Here is a 15,891-nt window from a genome sequence, read left to right as displayed (position 1 = left end):
TGAATAGGTTAAACTCTTGTAGGCCTTTATTTAAAAAGCTTGGTCTATTAACTGTGCCATCTTTGTATGTATATGAAGTTGTAATGCATGTGAAAACGAGTGGTGTGATCCAGAATTCAGATGTTCATGAGTATAATACGCGAAACAGAGCAGATTATCATATAATGGGTCACAATAGTAGGTTATTTGAACAAAAACCAGATTATATTGGTAGGAAATTTTATAACAAGCTACCTCAAATCTTGAAAAGTAATGATGATTTGAAGATTTTCAAAAAACAAATGAAAAAATATTTAGTTGATAGAGCTTTTTATAGTGCACAAGAATTCCTTTCAAACCTAAACTAGGTTGAACTACTTAGTGTTAGAATTATTATGTAATAACATGACTTGTCTTATACTCCATAACTGGAGTCTTTAGGACGTAATCTAAAAAAAAAATACAATTTATCAAAAATTTATTTTCATTGGTTTCAACTGAAATACACTATCTCTAATACGATATACATAGCCTATACTATCACACAATTTGACATTCTATAATATGCACACAGAAAGTATTATTATTAGAACTTCATAAAATTAATTATTAATACTAGGCTGTAGCCTAGAGGAGCCTCCATCAAAATCGTGCATCCCAAATTGCGCCATAATATTGCACGTCTATGTGGTGCCGTTTAAAGGTTCAATTTAACGCTCATATACATAATATTTTGGGTTGCTCGAATTTGAAGGAGGCCTCTAGACTGTCAATATAATTGTACAATATTTTGATTTGTACAAAAGATTGTAATTATTTATGTATGTATGAAATATTGTATAAACATGTCAGCTGTGATCAACTACCTACTCATACTGATCGACTTAACCTCAGTTTATGGTAATATCATAGAGAAACAATAGCATAAGATTCTCACACTATTGTTTCTCTATGGTAATATTAAACTTTTCCTCGTCAACTCATTGTATGTGGAAGTGGTCATTATTCACTGATCACTGTACATAGGTGTATGTACAGAATGGCTCACTGTGCGGGTTGGTGTTCAACCGAAGTCTTGATTTGACTCAAGTCTGTCACAATCACTGAAACACTATAATTTTACTATTGTTAAGAGAAGATCAACCAATATGTCATCTGAGTTCCAAGTAGAATAATAATTTGACACGCAAGAAGTGTTCCATTGTAATATCTAGTACAATATTGATTAGGCCTATATTGCATTAATTGATAAGAAAATTGGCAAAAAATGTATGTAATAAACAAATACCACAGTCCACAGTTGACACTTCACCATGGGGTAATAAATGTAAACGTGCCATTGTATGTAAAAGATATAATTTATATTTTAAAAATATAATTCATAGGCAAGTTTCAGATTACTATGAAAATTCTCGAATTTCATTTGCGCATTCACTAAATTCTACAAGGATGTCTAAAACCAAAAGCTTTCAAATACAATTTTCATTGAAGTGTTCGTAACTTCTTTGTAAAAATATTTCCATCAAATAAAGTAGTTTTTCTACTTTTGATATTCTCACACCAATAATAATATTTTTGTATAAATATATTCATTATATTGTATTTCAATTCATATATTTTCAGATACGTCAGAAGACCACAGTTTTAATGCGAGAGTATGTTCGATATTTTTGCTATGATAGCAATAATAACCCATTATTATTCATATTGATGATAATGTTAGAAATACCAACGCTAATACATTTATTGGTGACATTGTCCAATGAGAGAGACAATATGGAAAAATTAAGGACATGTTAGCCGTAAGTGGCATGTTCAATTGTTCTCTAAAACGATTTAGTAGACCTGAAGAAAGCATTGAATTGACGCATATGATTGAGGAAGAGCATCTCTCAGACTGCTATCAATTGGATAGGACTGCCCCAAGTTGGACCAAAGTCGTCAATAACTACGAAAAAAAGAGAAAAGAACTAGAATTTATGATTAATAAATTAATATTCATTAGTATTCAGTCTCCGCGCTTGCTTAGGACTGTTAGTAAGATATCCAATGGTGAGATTACTGGAATCAAATCCAGAGGATCGACTACGTGGCTTCCCAACTCCATTCGTCTCCTATATTCCTCCAGATTTTGATCAGATTTTATTTGTACCATACATATTCATATTGCATTTTCTGATCATTCTCCCTTTTACGGTTGAGGGCTTTACTGCATATACGGCCCTATTACAAAGTGTGAAGAAACTGCTATCAGACTATGAAAACATTTATATTTTGTTGGACGACATCAAGCATTCATCACCTGGCTCTTCTCAGGAAAAAGGATTTACTAGTAATGAAAAACAAATTCAAATCGCCGATAATGTAAAAGATGAAGAGGATCTAAGGAAAAATATGAGGCTCATTGTGAATTATCATCAGTACCTAAACAGGTAGGCCTACGTGTGTGATGAAGGCACTAAAGATAAAGTAATTTTTTTCGTTCCAGTGTCATTCAATTCCACTGAAAATTCCCTGATTTTCTTTCAAAGCTGAATAGCTCCCAGTTTTTATTTATCGTTGTACTTGAACTTTAATGCTGTACACACTATGAATCTTATATCTTATAAATCAATAAAGGGTTTTATAATAATGAATTTGCAGTATTTATATGATATATTTATCAATTATTATGAAACGAGAATCCCGATTAGATGCTGTAAATAGCCCCGAATACTTCTGCTACTACAAATATTGACAACTGTGTAAACAGCTAGATGGAAATTCGATGAGCGCTACTATACAATTTCCTGGTCCACTCGGAAGACGTGACGTTCTGCATGTAGTGTATCCTCCCTCTCCCACACAGCACACTGATGTTTATAAAACGTTTAATAAACGTTATCTCTTAAACATTTGAAACGTTTAGACAACGTTGTATGTTGTTGGCCATAACGTTTTCTAAACGTTTATTCAACCTTTAGTTTGGTACTGACCTTTACGTTTAATAAACATTTATTTAAACGTTGTATTCAACATTTCGATAAACGTTATATCAACGCTTTGATAAACATTATAGTTAACTTTCAATAAACGTTATATCAACGTTTTGATAAACATTATATCAACGTTTTGATAAACATTATATCAACGTTTTGATAAACATTATATCAACGTTTTGATAAACATTATATCAACGTTTTGATAAACATTACAGTCAACATTTCAATAAACGTTTTGATGAACATTATAATCAACCATTAGTTAAGCATTCGATTCTTTCCCAGGTAGCACAGAAACGTTGAAATAAAGTTAGAAACACGTAATACCTTAACGTTGAAAACACGAAAAAATGTCCGTCGTTTCCACATTATTTTCAACGTTGAATAATAGTTGAAAAAACATCGTGGTAACCATTATTTTCAACTATCAACAGACATTGAATTAGCCATACTTTTTAACCGGTACCTTATTAATTACATGATAATATTTCTAAAATCATTTGGAAAGAGATGAAAATACGAAATCATATTTCCATTTATTTACATATGATTTCATGTAACAGAAATATTACCGTGCAATGCGGTACATTGGTAAGGTGAAATAAAAACCATATTACTTCAATTTTGATCCACAAAAGTTATTATGATGAAAGTTGTTTAAAAAACTGAGATGGTTACAACCAAATTACCATGGTATTTTAATATACTCTGCCATTGTATAGCTAAAATCTCAAAAATATTTTATGTCTGTAAGAAACAGAACTTAAAACTATTATATATTATATTGAATGATGAAATACGAAATAAATATTTTTTCATTACCATGTTACAGTAAAACACTTTTATAAACTGCTTATCACACTACATCCAACCACTTTTTAATTTTAAAAACTGAATATACAAAAGTTATGTATACATTCAAACAAAAATGTTGACTGTAATTGGAGTACCAATAAAAATTGCAATAGATACAGTATTGACATTTCAAAAAATCTGGAGTGGTGCACTCACACAACTTTCCTTGCCGTTATGAAAAATGATAACCAGACGGTAGTGTTCACGCGCATCTCAAGTCTACTATTCAAAGATCTGAGCCAGCTGGTGACAGGACAATAACGATGGAGACACATGATGTCTGCTATCTCTTCATAGTGAATGATAAATATAGAATCAACAGTTGCCAACAGTTTGCAAGTGAATAATCAATTTTTCTCGAATTTCGAGCTTATTTTCAATGTTATGAGAAAATGTTACTGAACATTAATTGTAGATTTTTATGCTCAATCTTTTCCACTTGAAAATTTTTGTTCAAATAATTGTATCTGAAGCCTGATTATTGAGAATCTGAAATCAAACTTTGCATAGATGAGGCGGAACTCCTGAAATTTTCACAGATATGGGACTTGTGGCTGTTGATAGAGCTTAACAATGTCTATTTTAGGTATTAATTTAATCAGAATCGTTGGAGACGTTCACGAGAAAATCGCGAAAACCCTGTTTTTGACAACATTTTTGCCATTTTAGTCGTCATCTTGAATTAAATTTGATAGAAATAGTTTGTGTCGGATCCTTATATTGTAAAGACCTTAAGTTCCAAATTTCAAGTCATTCCGTTAATTGGGAGATGAGATATCGTGTACACAGACACTCATACACACATACCAATACCCAAAACCACTTTTTTGGACTCAGGGAACCTTGAAACGTATAGAGAAATTCATAAATTGGGGCACCTTAATTTTTTTTGGAAAGCAATACTTCCCTTACCTATGGTAATAGGGCAAGGAAAGTAAAAATTGGTTTTGTTTTAGTAGAAGCACTAGCTGTATAGAACATGAACCAAATGTAACAGAGAGAATTATTTAGTATAGAATGAAGAGACTATAATCACAATTTGGCCATTTGTTTGAGAAGGCTAAATTATGGTAAAAGTTTGGTGGATTTGAAAAAGCTAGCCAGCAATCAAAATGCTGAGAGAACAAATGGCCACAGTGTTATTATACAGTCTCTCTGTAGTGTGAAATAAAGAAAGTGAATATTAAATGCATGAAAAGTCTGTATATTGTAAAATTATTACAAAAAAGATTATGGATGTTTGAGATTCTCTAAAAATTTACTTATTGGCACTTGGCCTAGTTACATGTGATTGGGTGCTGGATCATTTCTCCGTTTTTCTCGACCTCCATCATGGTCTTTGGAGAGTCAAAACCAATTTTGGATTATTATATGGATTTCTTCATTTGGGGCACTGGAAGTAGACTTGATGTTCCACACTGCACCTGAAAACAAAAAATTTATAACCCACTGTGAAAAACAATATTTAAATTGAAAACTGCCATGTAATTTATATATATTTTTCCAGAAGAAAAATTTAGTGGGATTGAAGTTAGTAGAGATGTGATTTAGATGAGTTTGAGATGGGATATTATATATGAATATATATACAGTTTGAGTCATATGTATTGGGAACTATTCAATAACTTGGAGACTATTGTGGATATTACTGTAACTTTCAGGATACTCTATACTCATTTAGTATCATTTAGTAGTTATACTCTATACTCTATTCATTTTGTATGAAAGTATCATAGAGCATTTCTATTGATGTCATCTTTCTTGTTTTAAAGAGGTCTTTAAAATGAGGTATCACACAATGGGTGTTTACATTTAAAATATTCGAGATACAATCCCTAACTCATCCCCTTACGAGGGGTTGGGATTCGGTTATATGTCAAAAGGTAGTATAACATTGTACGGTAAATCCTGAAATTTACAAAAAAAAGTGTTCACTGGGAACCGCATGGTTTTAAAAAGCCACAAATTTTCAAATTTTGAACAAAAAATTTATTTTTTCACACAATGTGTTCTACAAACATGAAACTTGTAATTTTCTCAAAGTTTGTAGAACACATTGTGTGAAAAATAAAGTTTTTGATCAAAATTTAAAATTTGTGGCTTTTTTAAAACCATGCAGTTCCAGTAAACACCCTTTTTATATCTAAAACTACAACATTCTCCAACTTATTGAAGGGCTCCCATACATATGACTCACTCTGTATAATAAATATACCTACTCATGCTAAAAACTTGATCTGTGTAAAAAAGTTGGGGAAGATTGTGGGAACAAGTCAACTCATTGAAGATTCTAGTGAAGAAAAATAAATCAATTTCAAATGACATAGAATAACACTGATATAGCCTACTACTAAGGCCCGTTTACACAGTATAAGTTTAAGCTAAAGTTCAAACCTTTTTTTTAGTTTAAAATAAATTTATGTTTTTAGAGTATCATTTTGAACTGCCTACCTAACCTAGTCTATAAATCAAGAATTCACAGATCTTTGAATTAGGTACTAAACTCAGTGATCTGATTAACTCAAGATGGATTTTAGTTATTCTTTTCTAATTAGCAATAAAAGTGTGTACTGCATTATAATTTTAGAATTTTCTTGTCAGAAATTGAATAAGAATACAGTAACATAATTATGTGCCCACTTTGAAAACAACCAACAACCACCTAGGCAGGTTTTTGGTAACTTAGTCCAAGTTAGGCTGGTTTAGTAAAGTTTAGCTTGAAAGTTTGTAGATGATGCCTACTAATCAAAACATAGTCTATTTTTGAGATTATCTCATTATAGGCCTATTAAATTTATTTATTTATTCATAGATGGCTTTCATTGGCAGAGATCCTTTTGGATGTTCTGCCTTGCCTATTAGCCTACCCATTGTCATTGCCTATCAACACTCAAGTTTATAGGTTATATATTAGGTTCTTCATGTTTTCAATATATTAAATAAGATGATATATTATGGAAGATGGTAATATAATACGGCTTATTTTTTCAACTTTTTAAATAAATAATAGAGACTATACCACAAGGTAACGTTTTCAGCATAGGTTAATTTTATGCTTGCCTAACACAATCACAGAAAACTATAAAGGTAACAATCTGAATTTCATGTATCATATACATGAATACATAATATAATAAATAATTTGTAAATGTTTAACTTAGGTACCTTTCAATCATTCAACGGATAGAGATAAATGTTTAACTTACCTTTCATTCAATCATTCAACGGATAGAGATAACAAAAATTGCAAGACGATCACATCACATATTCACATCCACGATTCCACTCACAGCTTTAAAAATGCGAGGTTACCGTTGGTCGTTGGTATTTTCTTTGAGTTGAGCAGTTTCATTGCGCATGCTTGAATACAATTTTGCGCGATATTTGAATATTGGAGAATTCATAGATTCCGTGTTTTTAGGATAATTGACATAATATAAGCATAATTAAGTGAAGCCACATGAGTGGCTTGTGATTGACACTTGAAATACTGTATTGTTGGAATCAATATAATAAAAGTGGTTATCATATTTCGAATTGAAAACATGAAAATGATTTCAAAGTCTTGGTGTGTTATTTTATAAATGGCATTCTTTCAAGCATAAACTGGAATCCAATTTGAAAAAATGATATAACTTATTCAATTTTGGTTAGAATTATTTGAGATTCTAGGACAATGTTGATAATATAAACAGAAATGTTTTTTGATTTTTTTCAAAATTTGTTATCATTAATTACAAATTATTTAAAATTTTGAACGTCAGTAGCCCGTCAACGGCACGTTTGACGGGAGTTTTGCATACCAAAAAAGTGCTGGAAATTCACTTCTACAGACGAATTAGTCATAAAAGACTGCTTTTTCGAACATTTTTGGGGAACTTGAAAATCAGTCAAATTTATTTCCAAGTCCCTAATCTGGATTAAAATTAGCGCAAAAGGTCTATTATATAATCAACAGTGCGTTGTAGACGATTTTCGCAAGAGACAATAAGTGTTTGAAATTCAATTCTGAATCCGAATTATTGATCAGAAATACAATTTTTTGACTTTTTTGGGAAACTTAAACATTTGGCAAATTTATTCTGTCATTCTGGATTTAGCGCAAAAGGTCAATTATATCGCAAACAGTGCGTTGTAGACGATTTTCGAAAAAGACAAAAAGTGTTTGAATTGCAATTCTGAACCCGAATTGATCAACAAAAAGCCTGAAGTGAACTTTTTTGGAAAACTTACAAAAATGTCAGTCTTAATTGGTGCAAAACATTATTTTTATCTCGATAACGGTGTGTTGGAGACGATTTTTGAAGAAGATAGAAAGGGGTTGAAATTCAATTCCACTTGAGAATTGTTGGTTAGAAAGCCTAAATTGAGACATTTTTAGGGATTAAGTTACAATGGTGAGGGGGGGAGGAGACACCTTCTGAAAAAAATGTTTGATTTACACTTAGTGTGTTGACTGGGTAGGTACTGTAAAAATTCCATACTGTACCAACCTTTCTAATGTTTCTTTTAGTAAACATTTCTAACGTTTATTAAACGTTGTTTTCATAACGTTTATCAGCATTATACATTCTAGACGTTTATTAAACGTTTATAGAGTAAACGTTTATTTTAGTAAACTTTTCTAACGTTTATTAAATGTTGTTTTCATAACGTTTATCAGATTTATACATTTTAAACGTTTTTAAACTTCTTGTGCTGTGTGGGCTCTTTGTCATCATCACCCTCCTAATCTTTGGTCTTATATTTACAACATTTTATTGGAATCTTTGTTTGATAATAATTCATTCATTGATTGGGATTTGAACAAATGCAATTTCCAATTCATTTCCATATATTTATTATTTTTTGCTGAAAGTAGGCTATCATTATTTCATTGCTATAAATTCCTATCTATTCATATATTTATCTATTTATATCTATTCATTACCTTTAAACCATATTATGAACTGTGTTTATGAAAGAATGTTGTAAATATTTTGAAAAACACAAAGACCTCTTTAAAAAATTGCACTTACTCAATTAATTTTTATTTTACAGAAGTTTTGAAAAATGCGTCAGATGTTCAAAGTATCCTTCAATTATTGTATTAAGTAGGTACCGTTAAGATTATGGACTCCTGCATCAATATCTACTTCATGATGCAGGTAAATTACTTTAAATTTAACTTGAAAATTTCAGCTTCATTTTTATACCGTACACTACATTCTACTAGTATCAGCCAAAACTCATATGTATCTAAAATGATACAGTTAAAATAGGTACTACGGTATTCTACAAAATGTCTACAAAGTTTTCAAATATTTGCTTAGTGAATCCACAGGAAATGGTACTGCATTACAATATTGTTCATAAAAATATTTTATAATACAGTTATTATTTTTGTATAGGAATTGGAAGCTCCAGGGATTTATGGAATTTGAATACATGTTAGAACATTATAAGTGAAGGACAATATAATTGAAAAAATAATAATGAATTCTAATGATTATTTTCTTATAGGTACCAAAGCCTACTTACTTTACTTACTTACTTTTTTACTTCCTAGGTCCTCCCGACGGTCGTGTGTCCGTGGAGTCGTCATAGTTGTCCCGGGTTAGTCCAGGTGTGTAGCAGTGTGTTCCCCAACATACTCTGCTACTGAGTAATAGGGTCTTGTCAGCAGGTACATCTTCAGTGTTCTTGGGAATGTCCCAGTATTGACCATTGATTTTACATGCAGCGGGAGCAGATTGAAGAAGAAAGCCCCAGTGTAGGCTGGTGATTTTGCAGTCTTAGTGAGTCTGTGTTGGGGAAGATCAATATTATTCCTGGTTCGGGTGCTGTAGGTGTGTTGTCCGCATCTCAGCCTGGGGTTTGTTTTCACCACCGCTAGTACTGTTTCCATGATATATAGTGAGATCACTGTCAGGATATTATACTGCACAAAGAAGCCCTTACAGTGATCCAACATATTTCTTCTCAGTATAGTGCGTATAGCTCTCTTCTGTATACACAGTACTCTGTTGAGGTTTGCTATTGTTGCCGATCCCCATGCAACAATGCCGTATTTGAGATGAGATGAAAATAGGGCATGGTAGGATGTAAATGCTGTCTTCTCATCTGTTATATTGCGTATTCTGCGGATCACATACAGTGCTGAAGATAGTTTTTTACACAGGTGATCTATGTGGTTTTGCCAGGTGAGATTTTTGTCCACTAGAATTCCGAGGAATTTTGTATTGTCGGCCTCCATTATTTCTCCATTCAGAGGTTCATGCTGTTGATTTCTATTTGTGAATGTAATACAGACTGTTTTTGTAGTGTTGATGGTAAGGTTTAATTTATTGCAGATTCCTTTAATTTCATTGAATGTAGAATCGATTACTTCATTTTTAGACATTTCCTTGCTAGTGGGCATAAGTATTGTTGTGTCATCTGCAAACAAAATGCATTTTTTATCAGGTTGTAATTCCTTAGAAAAGTCGTTTATATAAATGAGGAATAGCAGGGGGCCCAGTATCGATCCCTGTGGTACGCCTTTAGTGACTGCTTGTATGGATGATCTATAGTTGATTACATTGCTATTGATTTTATGTTCTACTTCAACATATTGTTGCCGGTTTGTGAGGTAGTTTTCTAGCCAGGCAAGTGCATTTCCCACAATTTTTAGTTTTTTGAGTTTGCTTTTTAGTATGTTGAAGTCTATTGTATCAAATGCCTTTTGTAGATCAATAAAGAGTCCACAGGGGGTTTTATGTTCTTCCCACATTTTTGTAATCTCATTGTGTAAATTTGATATTGCAGTCATTGTGCCGAGGTTCTTTCTGAATCCATGCTGCTGTTTCACAAGTAAATTGTTGTCTTCAAGATGGGATATTATTTGATTATAGGCTGCTCTTTCGATTATTTTTGATGGTGTAGGCAGATTAGCAATCGGTCTGTAATTCCTGGGATCAGTTTTGTCACCTTTTTTCAGTTTAGGATAAATCTTTGCCACTTTAATGTATGATGGAAATTTTGCTTGTCTTATAGATGAGTTAGCAATGTCAAGAAGTGGCTTTTTCAACTCGTCCTTGCAATACTTCATTATTTTTCCTGTAATCTCATCATATCCAGCTGAGTTACTTGGTTTTAGGTTGTCAAGAAGGCAGTCAATGTCTGATTCTGAAATTGTGGAGAAATCACTGAATAATGGAGCATCAAGCATCTCATCCTCACTATCTAATGCGTGCATATTTGACTTTGGTGGCGGTTGAGTGAATAAAGAATTGAAGATATCACTAATATGCTTGGGGTTTTCTATTTTTCCGTTTTCCCAGTTCAGCACTAGGTTGTCCTGTACTCCTAGCTTGTTTTTGTTTCTTTCATTATTGATAATCTTCCAGAGAATTTTTGTTTTATTATTAGTCTTTTCAATTCTACTTCTTATCTGCTGCACTTTCTTCTCTCTCACTTCTTCTATCACTACTATTTTCACTTTTGAATGTAATTGATATTTCAAGTAAAACAAAAGATCACTATAATATAGTAATAATATTACAATTATGAAATATATATTTATTTATAATAAGTGTATATTTATTTTTTCAATAAGTCCAGCGGACTTATTGAAAGTGATGTATTCCTTTTCTGTATCGTTCTCTATTTTCGTTTCTTGGGCGAAGAATCCAAATATAGCTATGAGTCATGGATCATCATTCTTCTTCAACAATATATTCCTCCTTCTTTGCTATTACAGTGGTCAGAAAATTCGCAATCAGGTTATATTTGTTATAATGAAACCAGTCATTTTCAAATAAAATTCGTCAAATTATTTCTTGTCTCTTGTGATTGAATGCAAAATATATAGGCTATTGTATTGGTTTTAAAAACGATGAAACATGAATCAATGGAGTAAGGCGCAACTGGATGGATCAGTGCTCTATTTATAAGAAAATGTCTTTTGATTTTTCCGTTGTGTTTAGCCTACATTTTTTTTTTCATTTTCATTTATTCAACTCAAAACAAAACAGATACAAAAATAATCATATACAATTTGTGATATATTATCCCTCTAGCTACAAGCTATTTGAGGGATTAAAAAAATTAAATTTAATCAATAAATATCGACAGTTCTTATTGATTTCTTATTATTATTTTTCCACAATAGAGTCCAAGTAGAATGTTCAGTCAACTTTTCATATCGATGTACACATAAATATCGATTTTCACTATTATTTATTTTCCACTTCAATTTGCATCACAGGAAGATATTAGACCACTCTATGTAACCATTTATTCATAGCAATCAATTAACCAAATAACTATTCATTCACTGCTCCTCTAGATCTAGAATGCATTGCATTTTTTTTTCACAACGTCCTAACCTCCAAAGCAACCTTAAACTTTATTATTTATTAATGAACGATCTTAACGACAGAGAAAACGCAAATAGACCAAAGGCAACCCCACGTGACCTCACTACCAACATAACGGTTTAAAACTTCTACTGATCATTTTTTAGGTTATGTTTAGCGGAATTGTAAGGATATTAGCTTATATTTTATCAACAAACTGAACAGTCAACATGTTTAAGATGTAACAAAGTACAGTAGATACAAAATTATTCATTACTTGGTAGGTTTATTCTTATAAATAAGACCTTCTTTAGCAGAAGGCTAATCAAACACAAAGACATAACATTGATGAATTCGTTTAAAACAGAAAGTTGAAACGGTTAATAGTATGATTAGGCTATTCATCACTGTACCAGGTAAGATAATATTGCCTAGGCCCTATTTGAAATAATTTTTAGATTTTAACATTTAAAATGTACATTCAAAACAAGTATTGCTAATTATACAGAACAGTCACTTTTAGTTTTAATAAAACCATACGATTCCCCGATCTATGGACCGTGGCGATTAACTTACACTGGATAAGTAATAACGTAAATGCTTGTCACTTATAATTTTTGCCTGTCCATACTCAGGTAGGCTACAACAAATCGGGACCTGATTAGGAAACTTAGATACTTTAATCTTAAATATTGAATAGGCTACCTACCCACTGAAAAATGTTATTGATAAAACATGTAAAAACAATAATTAGGATTATTAGAATCTGCTGTATTTTCAGCCTAAAGAAAGAACGGTAGAGTTAGGAATACAGTAGTTATTAGTCAATCTAAAGGAAAACAAAATTAATACGAACATATTTAATAGCCATTGAACAAGATCAAAATGTAATCTATGTGCATCTTCTATTTTTTCAATAGAGTTTATTGAAATAGGACAAGTAGCCTATTGCATTTTAGGAGTTGATGGAGGACTATAAAGTTGGTCAGAATATTGACAATAATACACGTTAGGCTACCTATGATCTAAGTTACCTATTATCTTGTAGTGAACAACTACAAGACAACCTATTTTGGACTACGTGTCTAACCTTACCTTATCTGGGAGAGGAATAGCACAAGATTGACTTATTTTCTCTTCTATCATTTTGATAATGTACTTAGTGTATCAATCAATAAATAATCAATCTTTTCTTTTTTTCTTGTTATAGGTTTTGCATTATATAGCATGCTTTAGGTTGCATATAAAGCTTCACGTTATAACACCTGACTCCTGCCTCACTCAGGATTGAACGACACCTCAAAACCAAATCCAAAAAATAGGTTTTAAAAACGGATTTTTTAAAAGAATCATTGAAATACGCATGATACAGGTAGCCTACTGTATTGTCATATAAACTCTTAGCAGGTCTAGAAACAGCTATTTTTTCTTTTTTCAGAGAATAACAGGCTGATTGAGCTATGGTTGAAACTTGCTCTTGGGTTTATCTTGCTAGTTTATGGCTGGTGATCACAGTATCAAGTATCTGGTGAGCTTTCTTGTAATTATTTATTGAAAACAAGAATATGTGGAAGCAACAGATCAATGATCCATTTTGCTTCCATTACATTAATCGTTTGAAAAACAAAGAAAATTTGAAGTACAACTAAACAAATATTAATATTGGAAATAAGAAATTAAATGTAGAAACATTTATGATGATGACTATAAATACATTAATATAAAATGCAATTACATCAAGTGATTATACAATCCTAAGTTCTGCACCAAATACTAAAATGAAAAATGAGTGAAATGAAATAATACTTGAATAATTAAAGACAATTTGAAGTACAACTAAACAAATCAATATTGGAAATAAGAAATTAAATGTAGAAACATTTATGATGATGATTATAAATACATTAATATAAAATGCTATTACATCAAGTGATTATACAATCTTAAGTTCTCAACATATTCTATCAAATCATGTTGATGTATAAAAATCTTGTCGATGCTGTATAAAAATTACAAATTGTTTTCAATACCAATAATAATAGAGTTTCGCATTATCGTGTTATCAGATGGGCACGCTAAACTGTCGGTCCCGGCTGAAGTATGACAGTCGTAAGGCCCATTGATGGCTTGAATATATTCAGGCGGTGAGACCTTCCCGCAAGAGACTCCCCACCGACAAAAGCCACACGAATTTACTTTTTTTTTAAGTTTTGCATTCTAACATTACAATACTGCCTTGATCTCCTATTGGAGGCCGCCCGGAACATTCATATTGTTGGTGTTTCCAAAACAAATTTTTGAGACAGGACCGTTCTTCATTGGTTGGGTTCTGTAGATGTTCCCTACTAATTGTTTGTTAGCCTGGGTACACACGGGCCAATAGGCCATTAATTTCGATTAGTTCCACGACTTCCATTTCGTGAAGTCAATATTATAAACCACACCTAACAACTAAGAAGACATTTATCAGCTATAGACTTAGAAAAACGTTCATTGTACAACTACTAACAGCTATGTATCATTCTTTTAATTGATATATAAGAAAATGTTTCTTTGGAGTACCTGGTTACGACATACCATGGCCTCTTCCACAGCTATATCAATTATGGCATAGTGAATGGGGTCATGCAGTAGGCTGTAGAAGCATCTTGCTTCTGCAAAAGAAGGTTCTCCGGATCATCACCTCATCGGCTGGAGCATTGTGCGCCAATCTTTAGGAGGCTAAGGATTATGACGGTCTATAGCCAGTATCTCTTTAGTTCACTGTTACTGTTGAGAAGATCAACAGATGTACTGTTGAGGACATCATACCTTTCAGCAGAGAGGACATGCACATAGTCACAACACACAACACAAGGAGGAGGAATGACATCAATTTGTCTCAGGCCAGACTGACTCGATCTCATAATAGCTTCCCTGTCCGTGCATTTGAGATTTACAACAGGATGCCGGTGTATTTCCGTGAACAGGATAAAAAATCTTCAAGAAGGCACTTCGTGAAAAGCTTGTGAGTCTGGCTCTCCACTTCCTGGATGAAGAGTCAACCCAATGTTTTCTGAGATTTATGACTGACCTCCCATCTTTCTCAGTTTAGTTATCAAGTATAAGTTTTATTTTTTATGACGCAATCTATCCAGCAAGTGCTGATCATGGATTGAGACTACTGAATTACTGAATGTCACATGGGACGGTAGGTGATGCGAATTTCCACCAAACGTGTTCCATTATATAGTTTTTTTTAATTTCCTTGCCCTATTACCATAGGTAAGGAAAGTATTGCTTTCAAAAAAATTAAGGTACCTCAATTTCCACATTTCTATACTTTTCAAAGTCCCCTGAGTCCAAAAATAGTGGTTTTTTAAACTGAAAAATAAAACAAATTAAAATTAAATCATTTCAACCAAAAAATAATGAATAAGTCATAAATCATACGAAAATAAGCATATGAACATATATTATATAATATCAACTTGTTTATTATTGCATTTAAACTTGAAAATGACCAATGTAGGCCGAAACTAGTTGTTGAAATGTTTTAATTAAAAAGTGTACTCCATGTTTTTATATTGTGTTTATTAATTTCAGTTTTTGGTATCAGATTGAAACACAATTCATGAAAACAAAAAACTTCACTATTCACCTCTACAAATAAAAAGTGGGTTACTCACCATATACTGTAAAACGTGCCGTGCTACCAATTTTTCCTTAAACGGTTGGAATAGCATATAACACCTGTCACACTAAGGAAAGTTGTCGGC

The 15,891-nt window shown here is 32.1% G+C and overlaps 2 long non-coding RNA genes across 2 annotated transcripts; one reads left to right on the top strand and one right to left on the bottom strand.

Moving 5' to 3' along the window:
* Nucleotides 1–4,998: 4,998 nt before the first annotated feature.
* On the bottom strand, nucleotides 4,999–7,239 carry LOC120351692. The gene is made up of 2 exons (XR_005571471.1): nucleotides 7,022–7,239; nucleotides 4,999–5,239 (listed from the first exon to the last, which is right to left on the bottom strand). It is a non-coding gene; the product is annotated as an uncharacterized LOC120351692 (long non-coding RNA).
* Nucleotides 7,240–11,538: 4,299 nt separating this feature from the next.
* LOC120351691 lies at nucleotides 11,539–15,462 on the top strand. The gene is made up of 3 exons (XR_005571470.1): nucleotides 11,539–12,549; nucleotides 13,572–13,661; nucleotides 14,952–15,462. It is a non-coding gene; the product is annotated as an uncharacterized LOC120351691 (long non-coding RNA).
* Nucleotides 15,463–15,891: the final 429 nt, after the last annotated feature.

This window comes from Nilaparvata lugens, chromosome 5 (genome assembly GCF_014356525.2).
Source record: "Nilaparvata lugens isolate BPH chromosome 5, ASM1435652v1, whole genome shotgun sequence".
Lineage (NCBI taxonomy): Eukaryota > Metazoa > Arthropoda > Insecta > Hemiptera > Delphacidae > Nilaparvata > Nilaparvata lugens.
The sequence above is the reverse complement of the archived record's forward strand: the minus strand, read 5'-3'. Positions and strand labels throughout refer to the sequence as shown.